Source organism: Balaenoptera ricei, chromosome 8 (genome assembly GCF_028023285.1).
Source record: "Balaenoptera ricei isolate mBalRic1 chromosome 8, mBalRic1.hap2, whole genome shotgun sequence".
Taxonomy (NCBI): Eukaryota; Metazoa; Chordata; class Mammalia; order Artiodactyla; family Balaenopteridae; genus Balaenoptera; species Balaenoptera ricei.
The window spans coordinates 24,010,221-24,030,211 of NC_082646.1; the positions used below are offsets into that span (position 1 = coordinate 24,010,221).

The 19,991-nt window shown below is 42.7% G+C and overlaps 1 long non-coding RNA gene across 1 annotated transcript; it reads left to right on the forward strand.

Annotated features, from left to right (window-relative positions):
* The first annotated feature begins 2 nt into the window (after positions 1-2).
* On the forward strand, positions 3-16,545 carry LOC132370444 (uncharacterized). Its single transcript, XR_009504571.1, has 8 exons — positions 3-313; positions 823-926; positions 3,662-3,758; positions 9,444-9,645; positions 11,402-11,465; positions 13,602-13,638; positions 14,499-14,671; positions 15,503-16,545. It is a non-coding gene; the product is annotated as an uncharacterized LOC132370444 (long non-coding RNA).
* Positions 16,546-19,991: the final 3,446 nt, after the last annotated feature.

Below are 19,991 nucleotides of genomic sequence, written 5' to 3' on the forward strand. Positions count from 1 at the left end.
CGGCAGCCCCACGGCGCGGAGGACAATCAGGCTGGCGCCACAGTGAGCGGGGCATGGAGGGGCCTGCCTAACTGGGACCCGTGGCCCGGCGTCTTCTGGCAGCGACGCGGGTCCTGCGCACGCTGCGGGGCCGCAGCCGCCGGGCGGTGGGCGCCCGAGGGGCCAGGAGGCGAGCCGGGGCCCCCAGGCGGGTGTGGGCATCGTGTCCACAAGCAGCGTCCCCGAGGCCGCGCTCGGGGCCGTGATGACCGGTGAAGCTGCGCTGCGACAGCGCGGCCGACTTCTTCCCTGTGTCCAGTAGTGGTCTGGAGGGGTAAGGAAGCCTGCCTTTCAGTTTGAGGGAGCAGAGGGTTTGAGGTCCTCTCTCTTCTATTGCTCTAGTATACTGCGTAGCACCTAATAAAATACTGGGTTATAGTTGACATTTAAATCGCTGATTGATCATCAAGATTGGGAAGTATCCTTGGAAATGAAAATAGGAAGAGTCTTAAGATTTTTAGGTTTTTCTTTTTTTTCCTATGTCTCAAAAGGTATGTAGTATTTTACTGAGTGGTTGGGAATAAAGTTTGCAGTATTCAGTGTATTCAGTTTTAGTATCGAAATAGAATTAAACTGCTGCTGTAAAGTGGAATAACACTTTGTTACTGACAAGTTTTCGAATGCATCTGTTCGTCAATTACCTGTTTGGGAAGATTGTAGTTAATGATTTGAAGAATGTGGCTATAAACCTCCAATTGACTCAAGAAAAGCAAATAAGTCAAGACTGACAAATGTATAGGCTCTTCATCTTATTGTGTGTGTGGCTTTTTTTCTTTCTTTTAGTTATTTGTCAAGGCGTAAAGAACTCTACCACTCTTAAGACAGTAAACTTCACGGGGTGTAATCTGACGTGGCAGGGAGCAGATCACATGGCCAAGATCTTAAAGGTGATTTTTTTATGTTTGAACTTTCATGAAAACATATGTGATTGAAGCACATTAATATATTGATACAGATGGCAGTTCATTTTTGTCTTTTGATACGTGTGAGTGCAGCTTTCGTTTTGTTGAAAGAATATGACCAGTTTTCAGTTTGGGATTCTGCCATGTAGTAAAGATAGTCCACTTAATTTTAGAAATAAGAGATTTAATATATAATAATATTTTAATGTATTTTTAGTTACTGAAAACATTGATTGTGATACTGTGAAACAACTATGCCATTATGGTCTTCAAGACTTAACTGAATCAAGTGTTTACTAGCTGCTGTAGTTTATAAACTAATAAAAATCACTACATCAGCAATTTGTAAATACAGTTTTTAAAATAATACCTTAACAACTTTACAGTGGTTATAATTACTGTATTTAGGCCTAAAGTTATTTAATAATTTGACATGAAGCCTTCTGAATAGTTTGATGGTGCAGATCAAGGGTAGGTAAACTGTGGCTGGTGGGCCAGATCCAGCCCGTTGCCTGGTAAAGAAAGTTACTTTGGAACATAGTCGCACCCATTGTTTACATGATAGCTATGGCTACTTTCACCCTACGCCAGTGGGGTTAAGTCGTTGCAACAGAAACTGTATAGCCCACAAAGCTGGAAATGTTTAAATTTAGATTTTAAAAATTGAAAAATTTTTTGAGCCTCTACAGGGCAAGTCCATTGACCCCTGGGGTTGAAAACAGTCAAGAACTTGGGTGCCTAAGCCAAATGGCCTAGGTTCAAATTCCCTTTCTCCCATTTCATAGCAAGTGACCATGGACAAATCACTTAACCTCTGTGCCTCATTATGAGGTTTAAATGAACTCATTTGTATAAATAGTGCCTGGCACATACAAAGCACTGTGTAAGTGATTGCTGTTATTTCTGCTTGGAGCTTTTATAAGGTATTGTTAATAGAAAAATGACCCTAATGATTTTCGTTTTAGAGTGTCAAAGGCACTTTGAGTCTTTTATTTTTTCACGAATGTAATAAGACTTTTTTCATTTAAAGTCAGTGTTCCCTATTACCAAACTTTATTTTATGAATATAAAGAATTGAATGTCTTTAAGACAATACTTGTGGTTAAATGTCAAACCACTATCTTCCCAAGGTACATCCAACTGGCTGTGCATAGTCCAGGCCTCTAAAGTTTGTGTGTGTACCCTAGGGAGCATGTGAGATCCATTTTGTAAATATAGGTTTAAAAATAATGCCTGGGACTTCCCTGGCGGTCCAGCAGTTAAGGCTCTGCGCTCCCAATGCAGGGGGCCTGGGTTCGATCCCTGCTCAAGGAACTAGATCCCACGTGTCTGTCGTAACTAAGAGCCCACATGCCACAACTAAAATATCCGGCATGCTGCAACTAAAGACCCGGCACAGCCAAACAAACAAACAAATAAATAAATATTTTTAAAAAATAAATAAAATAATGCCTTAGGAGTTAGGAAAAGAACATATTAGAACCTGTTTAGCTTTGTATCATTTAAACACTATCTGTGTAGTTTATAATGTACATACATTATATGTATAGAACTTCATGTATATAATTTGTTAAAAAATAAGATGCATATTAAAAAGTTTTCTTATGGGTTGCCCAGTCAGGTGTTTGGAGACCATTGGAGGACAGAATGATGACATTTAGAGCCTCAGCAATGATAGAATTTAGAACCAATTCCCTGACTTAGAAGATAAGGAAAAGAATTCATAGACTGTAATTGAGTTGTCCAACTTGACATAACTGTTCAAGAGCAGGTCGTCCAGTGGCTGGAATCTAATCACTGACCAACTAGAATCTGGGTCACTGGACTCGTAAAGCAGCAGTGACTGTTTAATTTCTCAGGTTGATTCTCCTGGCATATATGCTTGATATGTGTGTGTGTAAATCTCTGACATAATAAGCCATACTCAGTAGGCACACCCTGTTTCCTTCTTCAAGCATCTTAATTTCATCCCATTAAATCTTTGAAGTATCAGACTACCGGAAGGCATGAAGAAACCTGGGCTGAGAGTCTTCGTTCCAGGAGACCTGATCTTGACTGTATGGCTGGTTTGAGGCGCATCACTCTGAACTGCAACACGCTCATTAGTGACCTGGGTGCAAGTGCTTTGGCAGAATCTCTGAGTGAGGATTTATGGCTTAGAGATAAATTCTAAAATTGAAAATATTGAATTTTTAATATGATATATGCTTAGCTTTTGGCATGATACTGTTGTGATAGGATTTTTTTTAAAGCCTCATTTTACTGATAACTTTTATTTTGCTTTTAATCTGTCTCTAAGAGTTGCATATATTCTTTATAGCAAATACAGAGTAACAAGAGAACAATTACCTATAATCTTAATACCCAGACTTAATCACTGTTCATTTTGGTGCATACACTTTCAGTTTTTTATTTTTCTATAAATATATTTGTACACTTAGTGATTACAAAAATAGAATTGTAGTATACTTGCTATTTCATATTTCTGCTTTTTTCACTTAATGATGTATCATGTAGTATTCCATCGTATTGATGTCCCATAGTTTAATCAATTCTTTGCAATTAGATTTACACAGTTTGCTTTTCCCTGTCAGAAACAATGTGAATACGTTGTATGTACATCTCTGTGTTCACTGGGATTACTTCTGTAGAATAAGGTCCTAGAAGTGGAATGACTAAGTGTGACATATTTTTAAGACTTTTTTTTTTTTATACTGCAGGTTCTTATTAGTCATCAGTTTTATACACGTCAGTGTATACATGTCAATCCCAATCGCCCAATTCAGCACACCACCATCCCCACGCCACCGTGGTTAGGTAGGTATATTCCTAGGTATTTTATTCATTTTGTTGCAGTGGTAAATGGGAGTGTTTCCATAATTTCTCTTTCAGATTTTTCATCATTAGTGTATAGGAATGCAAGAGATTTCTGTGCATTAATTTTGTATCCTGCAACTTTACCAGATTCATTGATTAGCTCTAGGAGTTTTCTGGTGGCATTTTTAGGATTCTCTATGTATAGTATCATGTCGTCTGCAAACAGTGACAGTTTTACTTCTTTTTTTACAACTTTTATTCCTTTTATTTCTTTTTCTTCTCTGATTGCCGTGGCTAGGACTTCCAAAACTATGTTGAATAATAGTGGTGAGAGTGGACATCCCGTTCCTGATCTTAGAGGAAATGCTTTCAGTTTTTCACCATGGAGAATAATGTTTGCTGTGGGTTTGTCGTATATGGCCTTTATTATGTTGAGGTAGGTTCCCTCTGTGCCCACTTTCTGGAGAGTTTTTATCATAAATGGGTGTTGAATTTCGTGAAGTCTTTTTCTGCCTCTATTGAGATGATCATATGGTTTTTATTCTTCAATTTGTTAATATGGTGTATCCCATTGATTGATTTGCGTATATTGAAGAATCCTTGCATCCCTGGGATACATCCCACTTGATCGTGGTGTATGGTCCTTTTAATGTGTTGTTGGATTCTGTTTGCTAGTATTTTGTTGAGGATTTTTGCATCTATATTCATCAGTGATATTGGTCTGTAATTTTCTTTTTTTGTAGTATCTTTGTCTGGCTTGGGCATCAGGGTGATGGTGGCCTCATAGAATGAGTTTGGGAGTGTTCCTTCCTCTGCCGTTTTTTGGAAGAGTTTGAGAAGGATGGGTGTTAGCTCTTCTCGAAATGTTTGATAGAATTCACCTGTGAAGCCATCTGGTCCTGGACTTTTGTTTGTTGGAAGATTTTTCATCACAGTTTTAATTTCATTCCTTGTGATTGGTCTCTTCATATTTTCTGTTTCTTCCTGGTTCAGTCTTGGAAAGTTATACCTTTCTAAGAATTTGTCCATTTCTTCCAGGTTGTCCATTTTCTTGGCATAGAGTTGCTTGTAGTAGTCTCTTACGATGCTTTGTATTTCTGCGGTGTCTGTAGTAACTTCTCCTTTTTCATTTCTAATTTTATTGATTTGAGTCCTCTCCCTCTTTTTCTTGATGAGTCTGGCTAATGGTTTATCAATTTTGTTTCTCTTCTCAAAGAACCAGCTTTTAGTTTTATTGATCTTTGCTATTGTTTTCTTTGTTTCTATTTCACTTATGTCTGCTCTGATCTTTATGATTTCTTTCCTTCTGCTAACTTTGGGTTTTGTTTGTTCTTCTTTCTCTAGTTCCTTTAGGTGTAAGGTTAGATTGTTTACTTGAGATGTTTCTTGTTTCTTGAGGTAGGCTTGTATAGGTATAAACTTCCCTCTTAGAACTGCTTTTGCTGCATCCCGTAGGTTTTGGATCGTCGTGTTTTCATTGTCATTTGTCTCTAGGTATTTTTTGATTTCCTCTTTGATTTCTTCAGTGATCTCTTGGATATTTAGTAACGTATTGTTTAGCCTCCATGTATTTGTGTTTTTTACGTTTTTTTCCCTGTAATTGATTTCTAATCTCACAGCATTGTGGTCAGAAAAGATGCTTGATATGATTTCAATTTTCTTAACTTTACTGAGGCTTGATTTGTGACCCAAGATATGATCTGTCCTGGAGAGTGTTCCGTGCGCACTTGAGAAGAAAGTGTAGTCTGCAGTTTTTGGATGGAATCTCCTATAAATATCAATTACATCTATCTGGTCTATTGCCTCATTTAGAGCTTCTGTTTCCTTATTTATTTTCATTTTGGATGATGTGTCCATTGGTGTAAGTGAGGTGTTCAAGTCCCCCACTATTATCGTGTTACTGTCGATTTCCTCTGTTATAGCTGTTAGCAGTTGCCTTATGTATTGAGGTGCTCCTATGTTGGGTGCATATATATTTATAATTGTTATATCTTCTTCTTGGATTGATCCCTTGATCATTATGTAGTGTCCTTCCTTGTCTCTTGTAACATTCTTTATTTTTTTAATTTTTTTATTTTTAAATTTTTTAAACTATTAGCACCTTTAGTTATTATTTATTTATTTATTTATTTATTTATTTGGCTGTGTTGAGTCTTTGTTTCTGTGCGAGGGCTTCCTCTAGTTGCGGCAAACGGGGGCAACTCTTCATTGCGGTGCGCGGGCCTCTCACTGTCGTGGCCTCTCTTGTTGCGGAGCACAGGCTCCAGGCGTGCAGGCTCAGTAGTTGTGGCTCACGGGCCTAGTTGCTCCGCAGCATGTGGGATCTTCCCAGACCAGGGCTCGAACCCGCGTCCCCTGCATTAGCAGGCAGATTCTCAACCACTGTGCCACCAGGGAAGCCCCATTCTTTATTTTAAAGTCTATTTTATGTGATATGGGTATAGCTACTCCAGCTTTCTTTTGATTTCCATTTGCATGGAATATCTTTTTCCGTCCCCTCACTTTCAGTCTGTATGTGTCCCTAGGTCTGAAGTGGGTCTCTTCTAGACAGCATATTTGTGTGTCTTGTTTTTGTATCCATTCAGCCAGCCTGTGTCTTTTGGTTGTAGCATTTAATCCATTCACGTTTAAGGTAATTATCGATATGTATGTTCCTATGACCGTTTTCTTAATTGTTTTGGGTTTATTTTTGTAGATCCTTTTCTTCTCCTGTGTTTCCCACTTAGAGAAGTTCCTTTAGCATTTGTTGTAGAGCTGGTTTGGGGTTGCTGAATTCTCTTAGCTTTTGCTTGTCTATAAAGCTTTTGATTTCTCCATCGAATCTGAATGAGATCTTTGCTGGGTAGAATAATCTTGGCTGTAGGTTCCTCCCTTTCATCACTTTAAGTATATCATGTCACTCCCTTCTGGCTTGTAGAGTTTCTGCTGAGAAATCAGCTGTTAACCTTATGCGAGTTCCCTTGTATGTTTTTTGTCGTTTTTCCCTTGCTGCTTTCAGTAATTTTTCTTTGTCTTTATTGTTTGGCAAGTTGATTACTATGTGTCTCGGCGTGTATCTCCTTGGGTTTATCCTGTATGGGACTCGCTGCGCTTCCTGGACTTGGGTGGCTATTTCCTTTCCCACGTTAGGGAAGTTTTTGACTGTAATCTCTTCAAATATTTTCTCTGGTCCTTTCTCTCTCTCTTCTCCTTCTGGGACCCCTATAATGCGAATGTTGTTGCATGTAATGTTGTCCCAGAGGTCTCCTAGGCTGTCTTCATTTCTTTTCATTCTTTTTTCTTCATTCTGTTCCACAGCAGTGAATTCCACCATTCTGTCTTCCAGGTCACTTATCCGTTCTTCTGCCTCAGTTATTCTGCTATTGATTACTTCTTGTGTAGTTTTCATTTCAGTTAGTTCATCTCTGTTTGTTTGTTCTTTAATTCTTCTAGGTCTTTGTTAAACATTTCTTGCATCTTCTCGATCTTTGCCTCCATTGTTTTTCCGAGGTCCTGGATCATCTTCACTATCATTGTTCCGAATTCTTTTTCTGGAAGGTTGCCTATCTCCACTTCACTGAGTTGTTTTTCTGGGGTTTTAGCTTGTTCCTTCATCTGGTACATAGCCCTCTGCCTTTTCATCTTGTCTATCTTTCTGTGAATGTGGTTTTTGTTTCACAGGCTTCAGGATTGTAGTTCTTCTTGCTTCTGCCTTTTTAAGACTGTTGATACACATTGCCAAGTTACCATCCAGAAACGCTATGCCAATTTGTAGTCCACGCCAACAGTGGATGTGAAGCCTGCCTCACACAAACACTGGCTTGTAGCACTTTTAAAAAAGTGTAAAACTACAAAAATGAGTACCTCTCCCTTTTTCATGCAAGTGGGATTACTCCAAATTTCATAACTTTTTTCAGTTAATTTAGCAAGTCAGTAAATTTGCATCTACCGCATCATTTTTCGTGACTGTTCAGTGTTCCATTATATGACTATGCCACAGTACACATAGCTTCTCCGTCCTTGTATATAAGCTGTGGCCAGTTTCCAGTCCCAAATAGTACTCTGATACGTGTCCTTGCCTATATCTCTGACTATTTCTTTTGGTTAAATACTTAGAAAGAGAGTTGTTGGATCAAAAGCGTATACACATTGTAAAGGCTTGGCTCAATCTGATAGGAGAATAACCACATTTTGTTTTATTTTGTATTCCATTGATTTACTGGTGGGTTTACTGGCTGTTTGTATTAATTTGGCTAGTTGGTTAATTATACCCTGTGTCCGTTCTTCTGTAGTGAGAGGTTGTAACGGTTGTATCCTATTCCTGTCAGATCCATATGTCTGACTTTCTGTTTCTGTGTGTCATGGGGTGTTGAAAGACTCCAGTTATTTAAATGTGATGCTCCACACAACACTTAAGAAAATGACTCATGATAGTTGCCTTTCATGTAATATTTTTTAATACCTGCGCTTTTGTGATGATCCCTTTTGTTTAAGTGAGTAGGTTGTTCAGCCCCAGAACTACTAGAATTCATGATCATTTGTTCTAGTTTTTGTCTGACCTTTTACTGAGAGAGTTCTTGACCATCATACTTTCATGATAGGTTTTTAGTATGTACTGTGTCTTCACACCTTCTTTGAATTTGTTATTATTTGTATCCTCCTAGACTTGTCTTTTTTGCTCTAAAACTAACAGTTAGTACATTTCTTCTCTTTCATTTTCCCCTTGTAACTAGTTTGAAGTGTGATTTGAAGCTCAAGACCATGATCAAAAGAATGCAGTGCCTTTCTCAGCTCCACCAGTTTTTGCTTCTGAGGTTTACATGCCACTGCTGCCCTTGCTAATTATGAACGGAGATTCATTTTGTGATTTTTTTTCTCATAGGTTATATACAGTTATTCTTCAGTTCTGTAATTGTAGAATATGTTGGACGATTTATTGGTACTAAAGGCAGGGTTATCATTGCACATCCAAAAAGTGCTTTTTTTTGTTTTGTTTTGTTTTTGTTTTTTGCTTTATTGGAATATAATTGCTTTACAATGGTGTGTTAGTTTCTGCTTTGTAACATAGTGAATCAGCTATACATTTTCATATATCCCCATATCTCCTCCCTCTTGCGTTTCCCTCCCAGCCTCCCTATCCCACCCCTCTAGGTGGTCACAAAGCACCAAGCTGATCTCCCTGTGCTGTGCTGCTGCTTCTCACTAGCTGTTTTACATTTGGTAGTGTATATATGTCCATGCCAGTCTCTCACTTCGTCCCAGCTTACCCTTCTCCCTCCCCGTGTCCTCAAGTCCATTCTCTACACCTGCTTCTTTCTTCCTGTCCTGCCCTTAGGTTCTTCATAACCATTTTTTTTTAAATTCCGTATATATCTGTTAGCATACGGTATTTCTTTTTCTCCTTCTGACTTACTTCACTCTGTATGACAGACTCTAGGTCCATCCACCTGACTACAAATAACTCAATTTCGTTTCTTTTTATAGCTGAGTAATATTCCATTGTATATATGTGCCACATCTTCTTTATCCATTCATCTGTCGATGGACACTTAGGTTGCTTCCATGTCCTGGCTATCGTAAATAGAGCTGCAATGAACATTCCAAGAAGAGGTTTTTAAATTGGATTATGCAGTATGTGTGTGTGTATACGTTTCTGTTTTTTTCCATACCCAAAATTACAAAGCTGCCATGGCTGGTCTTGTGCAGGACTCTTCCACACGTGAGAAAATGAGAGTTGTCTATATGTTAAATCTGTATGGACTTCGCAAGTGACCTTTTGTCTTTCATCGAAAGCACTTGACCTGCAGCAGTGTGGCCTCACCAGTGAAGGAGCAAAGGCTTTACTAAAGGCCCTTGAAAGCAACAGAACTCTGGTCGTTTTGGATATAAGAAAAAAATCCACTTGTTGGTATGTGGTCACTTTTTTTTTAAAATTGATTAACACATAGCAAAACAAAAAGAGTTTGTTCACGTATTGACAGTTTTTAAAACTTAACGTGTTTCACTTTCCTCATCGTATACAGTTGTCCCTTGAACAGCTTGGGGGTTAGGGGTGCCGCCCCCCCACGCAGTTGAAAATCTGGGTGTAAGTTTATAGTCAGTGGTTCCGCATCTGTGGATTCAACCAACCTTAGCTCGTGTAGGACGATAGTACATATTTATTGAAAAATATCCGTGTGTAAGTGGACCCGCGAGGTTCAAACCCATGTTGTTCAAGTGTCAACTGTACTTTTGTAATGTTGCACTTCCCTTATGTTTTTAGCAGATAATGTACTAATTAAAGTGAGTTAGTTATACCTTTAAATTGTTCTTATCTCTACTCTGAATAGAGGTGACCCTAGATACTAAGCCTGCTTCCACCAAGAGCATTATTTCCTTGTTGTGCAACCTCTGAATTCTTGCAAGGGGTACGTTATTCATTTGTCAGTTTCACAAGTAATTTATTTAATAGCTTCTGTGTGCCAGATACGGGTCAGGCACTAGGGATAAAGCAGTGAACCAGACAGACAAAAGTCTTGCCCTCGTGGAGCTTACATTCTAGTGAAGGGGTTCAGATAGAAATGAGTAAACAGATAAGTAATATAATTTTAGACAGTAGGAAGTGCAAAAATATCTTAATGTAAGGAGAGGGAGGGGGAGCAGGTAGGACTCCACTGGATAGGTTTGTCAGGGGACAGCTTCACTGGAGAAGTGGCATTTGAACGGAGACCTGAATGAAGAGAGGAGCAAGCCATGGAAGATCTGGGGTAAGCACACTCCAGGACAAGGAGGCAATGAGTATGCAGGCATGTAGGTGGGTGGAGTATTTAAGGAAAAGCAAGGAGGCCAACATGGTCAGAGTACTGAGTGAAGAAGAGTGTGTTATGACGTGAGGTCAAGGAGCTAGCCAGGGGTCTGATCCTGTAAAGTCTTGAAGGCCAGAGTAAAGGTGTGGATTATTCTAAATGAGTAGAGGGTTTTGAACTGGAAAAAGGCATGATCCAAATAGTATCTGAATAAGATGACTTGGTATAGAGAATAGACTTGGGGGGATAAAGAAGAGAAACAGGGAGACCAGTTAGGAGACTATCACAGTGGTCCAAATAAGAGATGTTCATGGCTTAGCTTAGGTTGGAAGTTTGGAGCAAGTGAAAAGTGACTGAATTCAGGTTGTGTTTTGAGGGTGTAGCTAACAGGGCTTGCCGATAGATTAGATGTGGGGTATGAAGGAAATAGTAACAAGGAGACAAGTCGTTGATGATTATGTGTGCAACTGGGTGGTATCACTTAGAAAAAGGGAACTGATGGGAGGAGCAGCTTTTGAGGGGATATCAGGACTTTGGTTTGATATCTTAGATGCCCTTTAGGTATCTAAGTGTCTGGACAGTGCTCAGACTGTACTTTCTATCCAAAGGTATCCAAAGCCACTTTAGATGCAAAATGTTTAAAGTTGACCTTTGCTGCTGCCAAAATAGTAGCCACTGGGGGCAGTCTGCAAGATGGCATCTTAGGTTTTTGAGGAAGAAATTAGAATACACAAAGGGGGAAATAAGTGTATAATTCCATAATGTAGATTTCATATTTAATTTTATGGGAAAAGCAATAATTAGTTGGCTTTTGGTTTTAAATGGAAATAGCCACTCACTGGGAAATAATTACTCTAATTTCAATTTATTTTACTTTAGATCATTCTGTGATGAAAGCAGTTATCCAAAAAGTTCTCCAGATGGAAGGAGTGCCAAGTCAGAGGTATATAACATGTTTTAGTTCTCTCGGAAGAGTTTCTCTTTAATGGCTTGTTTTTCTTTCTTTCTTAAAAGAAAATTATCAAGGTACTTTCTGCCACCTTAAAACTAAGTTTTTAGTCCAATGAAATGGCTTTTCTGTTTTTGAAAATGTTGTGTGATGCCTTAATTTAGGTTCCCAGAAATGCAGATTGAAAACCTTTGATTAACTTAAAGTATCTTAATTTCCAATGAAGATCAAACCCTCCTAAATTACCTGTAACTTAAATGGCATATTTATCATTTCTGTCTCAGTACCAGTGGATAACTTCTCCATCGGTGAAGGAACCATCCACAACTGCTAGACAGAAAAAGAGAACTATAATTTTGGGAAGTGGTCGAAAAGGAAAAGCTACTATTAGAATTGGTTAACTCTTTCTTGTTTTTAATGCTACTAGAACTTATACCCCTTATGTTTTCCGATGTGCTAAAATTAAAACAGCCAGTATTAACCACATGCATATTAGGAGGCCTATATTAGGAGTCGCCAAGTGTGTCGGGTGCCGTGGACAGCTGAGGCACGTTTAGCCCAAAGGCAAGTTCCAGCGCATTGCAGAGAGCAGACGAAATACCCGGTGGTGAAAATTCACTGTTGCTAAGGGTTGAAACGAACCAAGAATTCCTCCTGTTTCTCAGGGTGTTCCGTTTGGCTGTTAATGAAATGTATTTCCAAGGAATGCAGGCATGTGTCTGAAAAGGCCAGCGGTGCCTGGGGGTCACAGCGAGACCCTCCTATCTCGCCCCCCTCGGCCATCCTGTGCTCTGGGAGCAGAGCTCTCAGCTACAAGTGAAACATAGTAGCTTCCATGTCCGGATTCTAAGATTTTCTAAAGCCCTTTAAAGGCCCCCTTCTCTGAGTGGTGCTTGACCTGCTGGTGTTTGGGGCGGGAGGGTGGGCTGGGTGGAGGGTCTGAGCGCCATCCTGAGGGAAGGGCTTTGGAGGCCTGTGTGCACCTGAGACTGGGGGCCCAGTGCCCGTGTCCGAGGGGAGGCTAGCGCTGACTCCAGCCGTGCTGAGCCAGACGTCGCCCTCCTTCCCGACAAGCCAGCAAAGCCTGTCGCTCACCTTCCTGGCTGTGCTGCTTACACGTGCCCTCTGGGAAGGCCAGCCTGGCAGAGCTCTGTTCCTGCCCTTTGGGCTGCTGGTAACTGAGTACCTAGCCTGGGTGCTGGAGGGGAGGATCCATAGATGGTGGAGGCCCAGTGCCTGCCCAGGGTGCTGCCCCTCTGCTGAGGGACGCTTGCCCAGCTGGTTAGACCTGTTCGCACCCAACTGCCCACAGTCAGCGCCCAGGCTAGGAACAGCAGCCTCCCCATTTCCTCGGTGTCTTCTAGTTTTGTTCCTTTCTTCTTTTCGCTGCCTTCCTCCCCAAAGAGGCAAGATACTAATGTTCAAGAACCAACTCAGGCCATGATTTTCCAGCTAAACTCATGATAGTTGTGCACTTCTGAATGACTGGGTACAAACATTTGCAAGGATGAGCTCTTGGGTGAGGCGCCAGCCAACTTTTCTAGCTTCCTCTCTCTTGCTTGGGTGTGGGCACCCCCTGCTGCCCCAGATGCCTTGACTCCTCCATTTTCATATATTCCTTCTCCGAATGCTGCCACCACCCCATCCTGGCCTTTGGGAATGTTAGCTGGCTGGCTGTTCCCCACAGCATCCTGTCACCCTGGTCCACTCTTTCTAACCTCTGTATGCCCTCCTATGAAATCTTGTCAGGTCCAACTGGAGGAAGACCACCTATAGGTCAATTAGCTTGGGAAGGAACCCAACTGTGTGACCTGCTTCCCCTTTCCCAGTGTCTTTAAAATAACGTTAAAAAAAAAAAAGAAAAAATGTTGTTCTAGAGCTCCTATACCATCTCTTACCACCATTAGAAAACCACCCCCCAAAAGGGGGACCTCATTCATATTGAAAATAACTTCTTACCGTGTAGGCATTACCTTAGGGCATTCTAGACACTGGGGGAGGGAAAAGCCCTTGGTTTTTTTTCTAACATTCATGTTAAACTTCTTTCCAAAGTTCTTTAAACTGTGGTATTCTTACAGATAGACAATGTTGCTGAACAAGTGTTTGTTTCTTCCCTTTTTCTTCCCCCAGGCTCAAAGATTTGGAAAGAGATAGTTTAACAGAAAAGGTAAGGTAATCTCCACCTGAACAAAATGTATGATCAAATGTGACCATTTGACAGACACTATGTAGTTCCTAAAAACAAATTGAAGTGGAATTGGCTCTCTTTTCCCTGAAGTTGAGGATAACGTGGATGTTTTTGTCTAACGTGCTGGACTAATAGGCTATTATTGGTTAGCTTTTGGTAAGTCATCGAGTTTCCCAGTCTGGGTTCTGTACCATCGAGTCTGGATTATAATTTGTCCTGGTCACACTGTTTTTCCAAATCAGGTTTGTTCTAGTATGCTATTAGGTGTCTGTTTCACCTTTAATCTTTCCATTTTTCACCACTCTGGAGATGGTGTGATATGATCTTAACGAAAACAACAGGAACATGTCTTGTGAATATTTAGTTTCCTTTTTGGCCGACTCAGCATTGCCTGCCATTCAGTCATTGTTATGTGACCAGGCAGTGTAACTATTTGTGTATTAGTCCATTGGTTCCTACCTTGGGAATGTGGAGACTTGTAAACCTATATCCTTCCCTTAGGAATGTGTGAAGGAGAAATGGAATCTCTTGCCTGAATTTCTGCAGACAGAAATAAAGAATCAGTTATGTGACTTGGAAACCAAATGACATGAAGAAGAATTATCAGAGGTTAAGTCGTCAGCATCCCGGCGGCTAGAAAACGTTTCCTCCCATGTAACTTGACTGTGACCAGGGAGGCAGGATCATCCCACCTCTCCCTGTTACCTGATAGTTATAAAGGAAGCGCATGTGTTTCCTTATTCTCTCATGGCCACTTGTTGACATTCACTGCTACTTAAATTATCCTTTCCTGCTGTAGGAGGGCTACCTGGCTAAAGTCAAATCCCTTTTAAATACAGATTTGTCCTTGGAGAACATGCTTTCAGTCGGGAAGTGAATGGATGTCTAGAAAACGGGAGCCAGCCAAGTGGTGAGGAGCGCAGAGTGGAAATAGCAGAGAAAGAGAAGTCCCCCAAAACTGTTTCCAAACTTTGCATGCCCAGGAGAAGCAAGTCCAATGGAGAAACAAAATGTAAGAGCACTTGACTCGTTTGACCTCGTTGGAGTCTGGTACCGCCTAAGGGGAGGACAGACTTGGTGCCATAGGGTCTGTCTGTTCCCCCCACACACAACCCCTCCACCGGCAGTACTTGTTTTTTGTGTATCTTTTTTTATTTTTATTTTTTGGGGGGTGGGGGGTGGGGGGTGGCTGTGTTGCTCGGCTTGTACGATCTTAGTTCTCCAACCGGGAATCGAACCCGGGCCCTCGGCAGTGAGAGTGCCGAGTCTTAACCACTGGACCGCCGTGGAATTCCCTCTTGTGTATACTTCTAACTAGCTTAGATATATACTTTAAATTTTTGTCTTCGACCAAGTTATAGAGCATTAGATCCCCAAATGTGGTTGAATTGATGAGGTATAAGAAAACAGGAGCTGCTGATATTTATGATTTGTAAGTGACATGCCTGTTGAAGCTAAACATTTATTCTTAGACTCCTTCCCCCCTTGTAGTCAGAGTAACTCTTCTGGAATTTTTAAAAATAAGAGCCTGGGACTTGAGCTCAGGTCAGGTGCTTGGCCACTTCATCGTTTGACGAAATAATCAGAGGCTCTGTTTCCTTGTCTGCCTCAGGATTGGGCCCTTCATACAAGAGCTTGTGTTAAAATGGCCTAGCAAACTGGCAGGTGCTAATTTGATGACTTTATGAAGACGGTGGTTGCTTAGAATAAGAAGAGAAGGGTACTTAATCCTCAGAACCTGGTCTGTGCACCAGCTTGCTAATGCTGAAGAACTGTACCTTGGCTGTGAACTCTTTATTCTTTTTTGTTTCTTTATTCTTTTTTGTTTCTTTTCTGTAAGCAGCTGAAGTCTCATGGAGCCCCAGGATTACAAGGCAAACTACCAGGCAGACCACCATCACATCTCATTTCACAAGGGGGTCAGTATATAATGAATGGACAGCCCCCATTTTAGGGGCCAACTGTTTTTGGTAAAACACATATAGAATTAGTAGGATGTAACTTAGTAATTCTGACTTCCACATTGCTTAGGTTTTCCTTTTGATATTCTGTTTTTAGACATTCATGAACAGCATTTCTGAAGACCTCATCCATTTTTACTCTTAGCATAGGAAACTTCAAATGTACATACACAAAATACCAAGGATAGTAAAATGAACCCCTGTGTACCTATCACCCAGTATCAACAGTTAATAGCTCCTGGCTGTTGTTTCGTCTATACCCCCATATGCTCCAAGTGAAAACTATTCCAAATGAATTACAACTCCATACACACCCATGTCCCCCCAGTTGGATTACTTTGAAACAAATCGGACATGTCATCTTATCCACAAATACGATATTTCTAGATGACAAGGTCTCTTTCTCTGACAAGTTTTTTATTCATATTTTGCTATAATTGCTTACATCTAGCAAACAGTCTTTTGAAGAAGACAAAACATGCCTTACAAAGTGTAACAGTTCCTTACGAACAAATATATAGCAGTGTTCATACCTCCCCTTGTGTAACAGAGTTTGGTTGATTTGTTCCTTAAGCCTTTCAAGTGATAGATTCCTTATTTTCTTGCCATTTATTTAAAGAAAAGAGGTCTTTTGTCTAATAGCTTCTAGGTCTGGCTGACTGCATCGTTTCGGTGGTGAATGTGTTCCCTTGTGTCCAGTTTTCTGTCAACTGGTAGTTAGGTCTAGAGTCCTGATCAGATTCCAGCTTTGTTTTGTGCGACTTCATTGACGGTATGGGGCTGTCCATCAGAGACATGTAATGTCTCTTCGGTGATTCTAGCAGCCGTTGATCAAAGTCTAGATCCATTATTTCTTAGGGTTTGCAAAACGGTGGTATTCTAAACCTGTCATCCAAAGAAACATTAAGCTCGAAGCTTGTTTTAGTGTCCTGGCAAAAAGGGCTTCTCCTTGGAGGGAAGAGGGTGTCCATGGCCTGAATCTTTCCAAACAGAGGGTACTCTTGGTAGGGAGGAATATAAGTTGTTTTGTGCCCACTGCAAGTGTAGGGTCTGGCTGAGCTACCAGTTGGCCTTACTGTGTGTGACAGCCCTGCCAAACAGAAACCTGAGGAAGACCCTGAAAAAGCAAAATCAGGTGATTCTGTCGATGAAGAAGAAAAAGAGCAGGTAGGGCTCGCGTTTCAGTTTCTTAACTCTGCCTTATTTTGGAACACTTGCTGGTAATTGTGAATTTACACTTGGTCTGTCTATGGACCGTAAGTGACTGAGAGGGTGTTAGAACATATCCCTGGACCCAGGGCAGTACGTAGTGTATTATGGTTAGACCCGAGGACTCAGCAGGCCCGTAACTTTGGTGTGTTGTCTCCTGTCTACCTTCCTACCTCTCCAGCTGTCAAGATTTGACAGTCAAACCAGCAGATGTGATGCGTTTAGAGCATTTCCTTCTGATGTCAGATAAGCTCCTTTCCCACATCTAATCTGTCTATAAAAGCAGAGTTGTCGTGTTATTATGTGTATTGTAATAATGCTGCTTAGACTTTATAGGTTAGAAAACTGGTGGCTTGCCAAAGGCCTCCAATATAGAAAATGTCAGTCTCTAGCACTGTCCCGTGTGACTTGAGGGGCAAACCTAGATACTACTAGATGGTCACACGCTATCTATTTCATTCCTGCCACAGGATTAGCTGTGTAAGTCGGGAAGTCTGTAGGTTTACAGGTGGGTAGTAAATGCCCTGTTACCTGCTAAAGATGAGTATCCGTGGTTTGCTCTAAGGCAGGGTTTCTCAAGCAAGGCATTGACTTTTGGGGCCAGATAAACCTTTGCTGTGGGTGTGAGTCCTGTGCATCGTAGAGTGTTTAGCAAGGTCCCGACCTCTACTCACTAGAGGCCCGTAACATTCCCTCTCTCTCCTCCCAGTTGTGACAACCAAAATCACCTTCAGACTTTCCCAGGTGTCCCCTGGGGGGCACAATTGCACTGAGCGAGAAGCACTGGACTCAAGGCTAGCAATATCATTGAGGTAGACTTGACATCCTGTTGTAAAAGACATACTCATTCTCCTGTTTTTATTTTGGAAATTAGATGTCACTGTTCATGATCCTTATTCAGATGTCTGTAATGAGGTTGAGTCAGACTACCCACTCACAGGTGGGACACTGAGATAGAGGGAAACAGCTTGTCCAAGTCCCATGGCCACATCCCTTGCCTCCGAAGAAACCGTGTCACAAGGGAAAGCAAGCTGGCTCTTGTAATACTGACAAGTGTTTTTTTTTAAACAAATGTGCCAATTTTAGAGTTGTTCTTTGCCCTCTAACCTTTTGGAGGGCTTCCATAGCCTTCAAGCTTCTGAAGAAACGAACTGGGGCACTCTTTCCCAAGCAGGAGGCAGTTTCGCTGGCAGTGTGTGAGAGGCCTTGGGGACTTGGAGGATGAACACTTGTCGCAACAGGGTTTATCCCGATATGCTAGAGTAAGGCTCAGTGCACCACACCGGTGTCATCAGGTGGTGTTTGTTAGTCAGATAAGTAGTACTACAGAGAGAATCTTACTTTAGTCAATTTAAAGTTTTGAGATCTCACTATGTTTTTTAAAACAGGTATTAAATACAGGCATTTGGTAAAACAGTACAAACGGCTGTTTGGTACATAGCAGCCAAAGAAAAACAATGTGGCTATTCCATGCTGAGCTATGCTGTGAGCGTTATCAAATAGGTACTGGATTCTGAGGCCTTTGTTCAGGAACAAAAAAGAATATAAAATATCTGATTGCCACAACTAAGGAGCCGGCCTGTGGCAACTAAGACCCGGCACAATTAACTAAGTAGCTAACTGACTATTTTTTTAAATCTCATTAATATAGATTTTAAATAAGAGATTTTTAATAAGATTTTTAAAAATTTATTTATGTATTTTATTTATTTTTGGTTCCGTTGGCTCTTCCTTGCTGCGTGCGTGCTTTCTCCAGTTGCGGCGAGCGGGGGCTACTCTTGGTTGCGGTGCGTAGGCTTCTCATGGCGGTGGCTTCTCTTGTTGCGGAGCACGGGCTCTAGGCACGCGAGCATCCGTAGTTGTGGCTCGCGGGCTCTAGAGTGCAGGCTCAGTAGTTGTGGCGCACGGGCTTCGTTACTCCGCAGCGTGTGAGAACTTCCCAGACCAGGGCTTGAACCCTTGTCCCCTGCATTGGGAGGCGGATTCTTAACCACTGCGCCACCAGGGAAGCCCGAGCTCTAACCTTTTAAAAAATGTGTTCCTTCCACCTTCATGGAGCAGGCGTAGGGGATGGGGAGGAGTGAGAACCCGATTGGCAGGGGTCCGGTCGCAACCCCGGAAGGGGACGGGGGAGGATCTAAGAGGTGGCACCGGGCCACAGTCGACCCCCAGTGACAGCTAACAGCTGCACTGCTGCCCCTTCCTGCCCCAGGACCTGAGCCCAGGTCCTGGGGCGGCTGGAGAAACGCACTGTTTTTGGTGAGATGCTCTTACTTACTGTGTGGAGCTGCTCCGGCTGCTGCCCCGGCGCCCACACCCCTGCAGGGCCCTGTGCCCGTCCTCCCCGCCCCCTGCCCAGGGCTCGGGGAACAGCGGTCTCTGTGGGGCAACCTGCTTCCAAGTCCTTCAGTGACCATGGAGGAGTGGGAACGGGCTGGTCTGCCGGAGAGCCTGGGCATGCAACACCTGAGCTCAGCCCTGGGGGCTCACGTGAGGGCAGGGGCTGGGGGGGTGTGGGCGGTGAGCGGAGGGGCCTCCAGCCGGCGTCATTCTGGGCCCTGGACCCGGGGAAAGACCTCACCCTCTCAGTCCTGATCTGCCGCTCAGGAACCCTGTGGCCCACCAGCCCGAGGCCTGTGGCGCCCGCCACAGACTGCCCGGCACACGGCTGGGGTGCCAACGCCACACCTGGTTTTTGCACGGGGACCATCGGGGGGCTCGGTGCACAGGAAGAGGAGCAGCACGGGTCCAGACCCACCCTAGCGCTCCAGTGGGGCAGCACCCTCTCTGAATTCCTACTGCCGCCAAACCGCATCCCTAAGGCCTTTGGGCAGAATTGCTAGGACCCAGGAAGGCGGCCCCTTGCTGTGGTCCAGACTTCACCAGCTGCCGATGAGCGGAGGGATCCAGCCGGCCGGCCGTGAGCAGGAGGACAGGGCACGGGCATAGGGACAGCCACAGCCGGGCTTCCCGCAGCTGTGCCCACCGCCAGAAGCAGCTGCAGCCAATCACAGCCCCCGCCATGCCAAACAGTGCCGGGCAGGCGAGAGGCCAGCAGGAACCTGACACCCCCTCACTGGAGAGCCGGGCCGGCCAGGGTTGGGGGAGCCATCCCCATCTGAACTCACCCCACAGCTCAGCCATCTCCCAGTGACCCAGACG